This window comes from Cibotium barometz, chromosome 3, assembly GCF_041138505.1.
Source record: "Cibotium barometz isolate CiBa-2024 chromosome 3, ASM4113850v1, whole genome shotgun sequence".
NCBI lineage: Eukaryota > Viridiplantae > Streptophyta > Polypodiopsida > Cyatheales > Cibotiaceae > Cibotium > Cibotium barometz.
The window spans coordinates 25,136,997-25,146,041 of record NC_141048.1 but is presented as its reverse complement, the minus strand read 5'-3'; the positions used below and the strand labels follow the sequence as shown (position 1 = coordinate 25,146,041).

General features: G+C 39.9%; 1 pseudogene; it reads left to right on the top strand.

Annotated features, from left to right (window-relative positions):
- The first annotated feature begins 1,217 nt into the window (after positions 1-1,217).
- Positions 1,218-1,630, top strand: LOC147639875 (large ribosomal subunit protein P2B-like; annotated as a pseudogene).
- Positions 1,631-9,045: the final 7,415 nt, after the last annotated feature.

The following is a 9,045-nucleotide window of genomic DNA, read 5'->3' as shown; positions in this document are numbered from 1 at the left end:
AAGCATCATTCTCTCAAAAAAAAAATCCAATGATATCAATAGCATTTTTTCCAATATATTTTGATAGCATGCATCAGCCCAAGGAGGTAGAAGTTCACCAAAAAAATCATTTTCCTTTCCTAGAATTTTTTCCAAAAAAGTTGCATAAAATCAGCAAAAGTAACGCGTATTATCAAAACTCAATCATGCCACTAAAAAATAATGTAGCCCTATCAATGAGAATGTTGATTATTGGTTTTCATGCTTGAGATGAGATAAATAAGCTATAATTTGATGTGTATGACACTAACTTAGCCTCCACTTAAGTAGGTTCTTATCGCCTAGTTCTAAAAAAACTGTAAAAAATAAAAATACAAAATTTGATCATCTTTTATTAAAAACTAATCATAACTATGCTTGCACAAGTAGTCTACACCTATAGTTACAACAACTAATGCACTTACACAGCTTTTTCCTTTGATGAAAATCAAAATTAGGCTCATAATTAGACATTTTATGTATTAAAAACAGGTTGCGCAAAAGGCCATGTATGAGAAGAGGCCCAAAAAGTGGCTATAAAGTTTTGAAAAATTCAAAACAAAGTAGTATTTACCCTATATAACATGGGTGCACCTCAAGTTTTACATTATTAGCTTGCATATGGAAGGAGAAAAATTCATGCTCTACCTGAATAAAAAATGTCATTTCAATATTAATGAGTCAAAAATTTATCCAATAATTATCGTTTGATGATTCCAAGATTTAGTTTACATCATGGGCTTTCCATCAAGCCAAGTTTCATGATCAAACTATGTCCCTTCTAAAAGTTATGTCCAAATTACTACTATTTGTTGAAAACAGCAAAAATCATGCATTTTATCAGCATGTGTCTAAGAAAATTAAAATATTGTCTTGCAAAAGCTAAGAAAAGTGCAATTTAAAAAATCTCAAGGATTTTTTGGGTCTTGAGGAACATTTGTGGATGTTAAGCATTTCAAAACTCTTAATAGATTGCCCACAAAAATTCAAGAACTTTTCAGGACACTTTAGTGTCTCAGGACACTTCAGTGTCCAATTACAGAACTAGTGTTATGTTAGTACATATGTACTCCATGGCTATGTATGTAGGAGCATGTGATTCCCGCATGTTAAGCAAGGTGATGCTAACACATGGCCATCACTGACACGATGAGAAGCTTCGATCTTCTCCTTGTCCACATTCCCTTGATTAGAAGTTCATGGGGGAAAAAGAGAGATTAGTGATTTCTTTTCCATCTATTTATTGGTTTGGTAGTAGGCTTCAACGTAAAGGTTGTAGAGCTGCACATCTACTAACTCTCCTCGGGGGAAAGCTTTTCCCCTGCGCTGATGACATCAAGTCTATCCTCGGCTCAGTGGGAGCTGAGGGTGATGATGAAAAAAAATAGACCTTCTGTTCTGTGAGCTTGAAGGCAAGGACATTGTAGATGTGCTTGCTGCAGGCCGGGACAGGTTCGCATCGATTCCCTCTGGCGTCGTGATGGCAGCAGCTCTGGTGGTGGAGGCGGTAGTGTGGCCGCTGCTACTGATGAGGAGAAAAAAAAAAAAGAAGAAAAGAAGGAACCAGAGGAGGAATCGGATGATGATATGGGATTCAGCCTCTTCGATTAAGAATTTTGCCACACATCTTTGCATGTGAATTGTAGCTTCTAGGTGCTAGCCATAATGTCTCTACAAAAACCCCTCTCCCCTTCAGCTCATGAATGATACACTAATTGTGGCCAAGCACAAAAATTATGATGTATTTAATGCCTTCGATATTATGCAGAATCAGTCTTTCTTGGAGGAGCTTAAGTTTGGACTTGTTGGTGATGGCCATCTACACTACTACCTGTACAATTACCAATCGTTCCACCGGAGTTGGGATTGATATTATTGTAGTATAGGGACCTGAGCAAAAGCACACACAATGATATAATCATTGTTGCTTGCTTGTCCTTAGATGGTAGAATGTGCTCATCACTACTCTTCGGCATAGTTTGTCCTCATTAAAGGAGCATTTTCTTTATGTCCATGGTGTAATAATTCCAAGAAAGCTATGATGGCAGCGACTATCTTCACGCATCCATCCTAAGTTTATTGCAAGTCCTATTGTATGGATTGATGAGGGGGGTGAAGAATGTTCCACCACCTCACTTGCTAATGTTGTTATGTTTATCTATAATGATGTAGCCATGGCCGATGATGCACATGGTCTACTAGATGGGTTCACCTTACTGAGGATATAATTATTTTACTTGATGTAGCCATGGCCAATGATGCACATGGACTACTTGATGCTATCCCTGACATAGTTGAGAATGATGATGATGTGTTCTTTGATGTAGATGTAGCCATGGCCAATGATGCACATGGGCTACTCAATCAGATGACCCTCATGTCATTGAGGATGATACAATTATTATGATTCCTTGGGCACCTTGGAATTATGTCTTTCTATGCACGGGAAATACACATAAGCAAGAGGTTTTTGTCAAAATGAACAATAAAGTTAAGATCAAGCAGTCTTGTGTGTGAATGGCAAGCTCTCAATATTCACTGAATGCAACCCCCTCCCCCCCCCCCAGATGGCTTCCAACTAATTGAATCACCTGCAAAGTGTATGAAAAATAACACAGAGTAGAGAATAGAGTGTTATTGGTTGGCAAAAGTATGATAGTCAATGTTGACACTATAGATGCTATTGCACACCAAATCTTTATTGTTGTGTACAGCCCAAACACCCAAAATCGAGCAGAACCAATCCAAAATGATGCCTCTCTAGAACGTCTACAGAAACCTTTTGGTGCCCAAAATACGCCCAAATTACACCACGAACCCCGAAAATCTGTATACTTCGCTACAACACACTAAAGTATATACCTTCTTCTCCTAAGAGGGTATCTCAAATGCAGACAGAAAAATAAGATCGTGAGGAGGGAGGCAAATTACTAGATCAAGTGTCAAGGAAGCTAGCTCTAATACCAATTGTTAGAATTAGGGTTAGGGCTACAACAACAATGCACACACCGAAGCTAAAGAAGCTTGAGAGCACACAAACTCACTAGATTAGAATTAACAAATGTGTGCCAGATACTAAAGATAAGTACACACCCCAAAATGAGTAGATAAGAGGGTGTACATATGCACAAGGGAAAAAACCTCCGAGTGAGGGAAAAAAGTATCTCGGCGGTCCTAAGTGTGTTCACACGCATCACTACCATCATATAATGCTATAGGATGACCCCATTATTTCATTTAAATTTTAACCACTTTTTTGGCTTTTACATTTCACAAGGAATTCAAAGTGCTTGGAGCACTCAAAGGATTTGGTGTAGGGTCTTTATGAGGGAACTCTACAATATGGTATGGGAATTTGCATCAAAAGTGTTGCATATCAAAGGCCTATGTACCATGTTGTTTAGGTCTCTTGTCTTTTATTGCGCCATGGCTTCAAACAGAGAGGCATAGTCTATGGGTGAATCCTGTTTAGGATACCACTCATGTAGTTCTTAGAGGAACCGATTGAGCTCGTAGTACCAAAGGTGGACATGCAAATTGTGGGGGTCTATACATACCTCTTGATAAGGGATTTTGATAGGTAGGCACTAGAGCTTGTACTTGTTGAGGAGTGATTAGTGGGGGTGAAAAGGCTAATGGTTGCCTTGGTGCAGTGAGAATCTGTGGTCATCGTGGTGCCATCGATGTCCATTGTGATGGGGTATCAACAATGAGGTATGCATTGAGCTTGCATTATTTTAGCCCGCTTAATATTGACATGACCAATAATATTCTTATGCCAACAAATGTCAATTTTTGTAATCACACGTGTTGTGTGCAAGCATTGTAGCCTTCATATAAGGTATGTTTACATCTAATGTAAACTTTATCCAATTTTGTTGCCCTTTGCAACCATGCGGCATTGGTTATTAAAAGTTTCTCCACAATAGCCATGAGGGTTAAACCTTAGACCCTACTCAACCATTTGTCCAACAAAAATCAGGTTCTTTGTAATGTTTGAAACATGAAATACATCAGTGAGGTACTTCATTTTTCCATCCTACATAGATAAAGGCACCTTACCAACATACACAATAGGATGCATAGTATCCTCATTTTTCTAGTTTCTACATATCTCTAAACGAGCCTCCATGATTGGTCATATGGTTACAAGAACTTGAATAATCAACATATCATACATCCCCAAGGTTCCTTGCATCACCAGTTATTAGCATCACCTTGCTAACATGGGGGAATCACATGCTCCTACATACATAGCCATGGAGTACACATGTACACATGTACACATGAGCATGGAGGAGGAGGCATGGATCAAGAACAAGATAAAAGATACAACATAAAGATACAAGCAAAACAACATAACAGCATAGTGGATTCCATATCCATGTATCACATATTGTGTGTGCAAGAATCATGTGCATACCATAGTCATGAGCATGGAGTAGGAGGCATGGATCAAGAACAAGATAAAAGATACAACATAAAGATACAAGCAAAACAACATAACAGCATAGTGTATTCCATATCCATGTATCACATATTGTGTGTGCAAGAATCATGTACATACCATAGTCATGTCATGTCATGTCATATTTGCATACAAGAGGCGCTTTATATAGCCATCCAACCATGTGACGCTTGGGATACCCATGTGACTATTGGGTTACTCATGTAACTATTGGGCTCCCATGACCTCCACAGGATCCTAACTCCTCACTAACCCTATTGTAACCACTTCTTGATATGACATCTTGTAATAAACAAATCCCACAACTCATTAGCCTAAGCTAATGCTAATAATGCTAGGGGGTGTTCACACCCATGCTAATTCCAAAATGCTAAGGGGGTGTTCATACCTGTCAACACATCTCTTCCCCTTTGTTTAGTTGGGAGTGTAGTATCTCCTATCAATGCCAAGTACATCATGAAAATCTATGAATAAGTGGCTATCAGAAGGTACAATGCAAGACATTTCAAGTTATACAATATATCATGTAGAACCCAAAAACTGATGGGGTAGACCAAGGGGATGGTGGGAAGATGGTTTCCACCAATTTGATGAAGAGTCCACAAGTATACACTGATGAAGAATATCGTCCATGGACACTCAAGTGTGCTATCATTTGTGTCAATGTAGCCACCTGCTTCTGCTCCATGTGTCCAGGAAGTCAGCTTTATCTTTGGAAGTCCACAAGGTGAGTCTTCCCTTGGGTCATGAAATTACAACGTCCAACAAGTAACTGCATTCTAGAAATCAATACATCATTTTCTTATGCTTTTAATATTTCCATTTTGGTTTTTGTTTGTTCCTTTTCCTCCCAAGCAACTCAGTAGGGACCTTAGTGAACCTTTTATCCGGACCTCATCCCTTTTCACTAGGTCTTATAGGCGTCTCGATAGGTATTTCACTAAGCTGTCCCCTCTGGCCCTCATGCCTCTTTATCTGGGATTTATAGGTGATTCTTCAGTAGGGATCTTTAACTAGGCTTCCTCCGATCCTCACATGACTTCTCGTTGGGTCTTACAGGCAACTTAGTAGTATCCTCAGGGCAAGACTCTTCCTCTGGCCCTCATGCCTCATTTAAGGACTTATAGGTGATGCGGTCGGGATCTTTCATGGGCTTCCTCCCGGACCTCATGCCTTCTCACTAGGACTTACAGGCAATTCGGTAGTATCTTAGCTAAGAATCTTCTTCATCCCTCTCATGCCTCATTCTTTCAATATTATTATCATTTTTCCATTAACACCATGTTTCGAGACAATACTTCAAGAATTGGCCAATTACTTACTATTTAAGTTCATTAGGTCATCCACCCCGAGTTTCCCATGGAGGTGAAGGTTGCATTCCATGTACTCCATGTAGTAGGCATAGATGAGCTCGATCATCAAAGCCAACATGTCATATGCCATTTTTAGTGTTTGATTTGATCAAAGCTCCCGTGCAACTAGTGCACCACACTAGTTCAAGGACAAGTGTTCTCCCAACAACTAGAGGTTGGTGGAATACTTCTAGTGTGTTGAAAGATTTTGCATTTGGTAGACAGTCATGTGGCTAGCAGTAGTGATGTATTCAACATGTTGTCTACTGAGGACAAACTTGATGGGACTAACTACCCATTGTGGTCCTATATGATGAGGCACGTACTGGTTTTCCTAAAGGCCTTTGGAATGTCATGAGTGGTAGTGAAACTCATCCTGTTTCACAACTACTAGTGCAACCAGGTGCTGCAGGTACATCTGAAGTAGAATCTGATACAGATGTGGCTCCTCCACATGCACCACCAATACCTCCCATTGTTGCTCAAACGAGATGGGATGGAAGAGATGCATAGGCACATGCATCGCTTGCACTTTCTGTGAAGCAAAGCATTATTCCTCATATTCCATCATGTAAGACTTCAAAACAGGCATGGGATGCACTTGCTACATTATACCAAGTGTGCAATGAAGCACATGTTGCATATTTACGCAAACAGTTGGAGTCTGAGCACATGAATGAGGGAGACTCAATGGACAGCTTCTTGACCAAGATCAAAGATTTTAAGGAGCAGCTCACTAGTATGGACGGGATATATCCTGATAGTACATTAGTCCCACAGTTCTCAATACATTGCCAGATTCTTATCAGAGTTTTGCCTCTACCCTTAGACTCATGATGAAGGGAAATCCAAATACCCTTACATTTGATGAGCTAGTTTTAATACTCTTGCATAAGAAGAGCAGTCTAGGAAAAATAGATCTGTTATGTGGGTTGGTGACCAAGCTTTTTTTTCCAGTTAGAAAGGTAAAGGTAAAGCTTCTTTGCATGGTGGCTATAATCCAAATTTAGAATACTCAGGTAAAGATGCAGAGAAAGAAGGTGATAAGCCTAAAAAGAAGGTGATAAGCCTAAAAAGAAGGGCAAGTGTTACTATTGCAGGAAACCAGGGCACTACATAAATGAGTGCAAGAAAAGGTTAGAGAAGGAGAAAAAGAAAGAATCGGGCATGGATGTGGCTGATGCATCTGCACCAAGTGCAGAAAAGAAGGAATCTACAAGTTTTGCTCAAGATGATTGGGCATGGACTGTACATTACAGTTATGACCCTTCAGTTTCATGATGTATTCATGTCAGTGGTATAATTGGATGCTTGGTACTTTGACAATGGTGCTAGTAAGCACAGTTATGACCCTTCAGTTTCATGATGTATTCATGTCAGTGGTATAATTGGATGCTTGGTACTTTGACAATGGTGCTAGTAAGCACACTACTTCAGAAAATTTTTTTTTCTTATCTCTGGAATCTGTCCCAAGTGCAGGAATCTGTCCCAAGTGCAGGAATCGTCACATGTGCAAATGATTCCTCATATCCTGTCAAAGGAGTTGGTAGAGTTGTGCTTACTGCAAATGGGGGCGCATTTACTCTTTCTAAAGTTTTACATGTGCTAGGCATTAAGAAGAACTTGCTATGTCAGTTTCAGCCTTAGCCTTGTCAGGCTTGATGGTGGTGAAACTTATGGATGACAGATGTATAGTTCAAGATAGAAATGATAGTTATTATATCATTACCTCAAGTACCTTGTTTCATGGCCTATACAAGATGGATGTACTTGAGAAGTTGCAGCATGATGCTTGCTTAGTCTCTATGACTTGTGCTATGAGTGATGCAGAATTATGGCATGCACGATGTGGCCATCTGAATTATGGTAGTTTGTTACGCTTCAAAGTTTACGCTTCAAAGGCATGATATGGTGTTTGAGTTGCCAACTCTTGAGACCCCTGCTAGACATATATGTGGGGTGTATTCTTGGTAAAATACATCAGGCATCATTTCTAAAGGATGGATCTGTGAGAGCTGTTAAGAAATTACAGCTTATACATAGTGATGTATGTGGTCCTATGAGGACACCATCTATTGGGGGATATCTCTACTTCGTCACTTTTATTGATCCTTGTCACTACTCATCTTTTGGTGTAAGATGTTCAACATTTCGGTGTTCCGTGGATCGGAAGGAGAAGACCCGGGGAGTTATCTCCGAGAGTTTAACCGAGCATGCCGCTTGACAGGTTGGTCTATGAAGGAGAGGGCAGAAATACTTCCAGATTTCTTGGAGGGGGTGTGGCCTTAACTTGGCATGAGGCTTTGCTAGAGGAGTCCAAGAATGATTGGGAAAGGTTGACCAAAGCAATGAAGGAGAGATTTGGGAGAGTGGAGTCGCCAAATGCTTTACTATTGCAATTGGATCAAATTTTCCAAAAGGAAGGAGAGTCAGTTTCTGCCTTTTCAGTGAGGTATGAAGCCTTATTCATCAAATATCAACAAGCTGCTTTACATGTTGTTGCTTCTTCTTCTTCACCTTCTATGGAAGATTCAAAGAGTTCTTTAGCAATGGAGCACCTTAAGATGAGCAAGTTTATCAGGGCTTTGGATCCCCGCTTGCATGGAAAAGTTCTTAGCAAAGATCCCACTAGTTTTAAAGAGGCTCTTCGTATTGCCTTGAAGAAGGAGGCCACTCTTCATATTGAGTCCACATTCCAATCTTCTCCAAGTATGCCAACCCCACCACGAGTAGAGATAGCCTCAACATCTCAGGTACAAGCTCCATCCTTGGATCATAACATTGCACAACTTATGGCAGAATTTGCTGATTTAAAGTTACACTTAGTCAATGCAAGGCCACCTAGGGTTCCACGAGCTGAGGATAAACCTAGGGATAGAAGTAGTGTCACATGCTATGAATGTCAAGAGAAGGGGCACTATCGCACTGAGTGTCCAAAGTTGAGGAAAAGTGAGGATAAAAGTTTAGCACTTTTAGAGGAAATATGCTCAGAAGAAGAGGAAATTGATGCCATTAATGGCAAAAAGGGGTCGTAAAACTAGGAGTCAAGAAGAAGAAGAACAAGAAGATAAATCTGAAGAAGAGGAGAAAAATAAGAAGAAGAAGAAGAAGTCATCTACTAGGAGAAAAATTGGACAATCTGACTTTCCTCTTGGACAAGGATCTCTTAGTTATGACCTCTTAACAGATCTTAGGGAGAAAACGGCA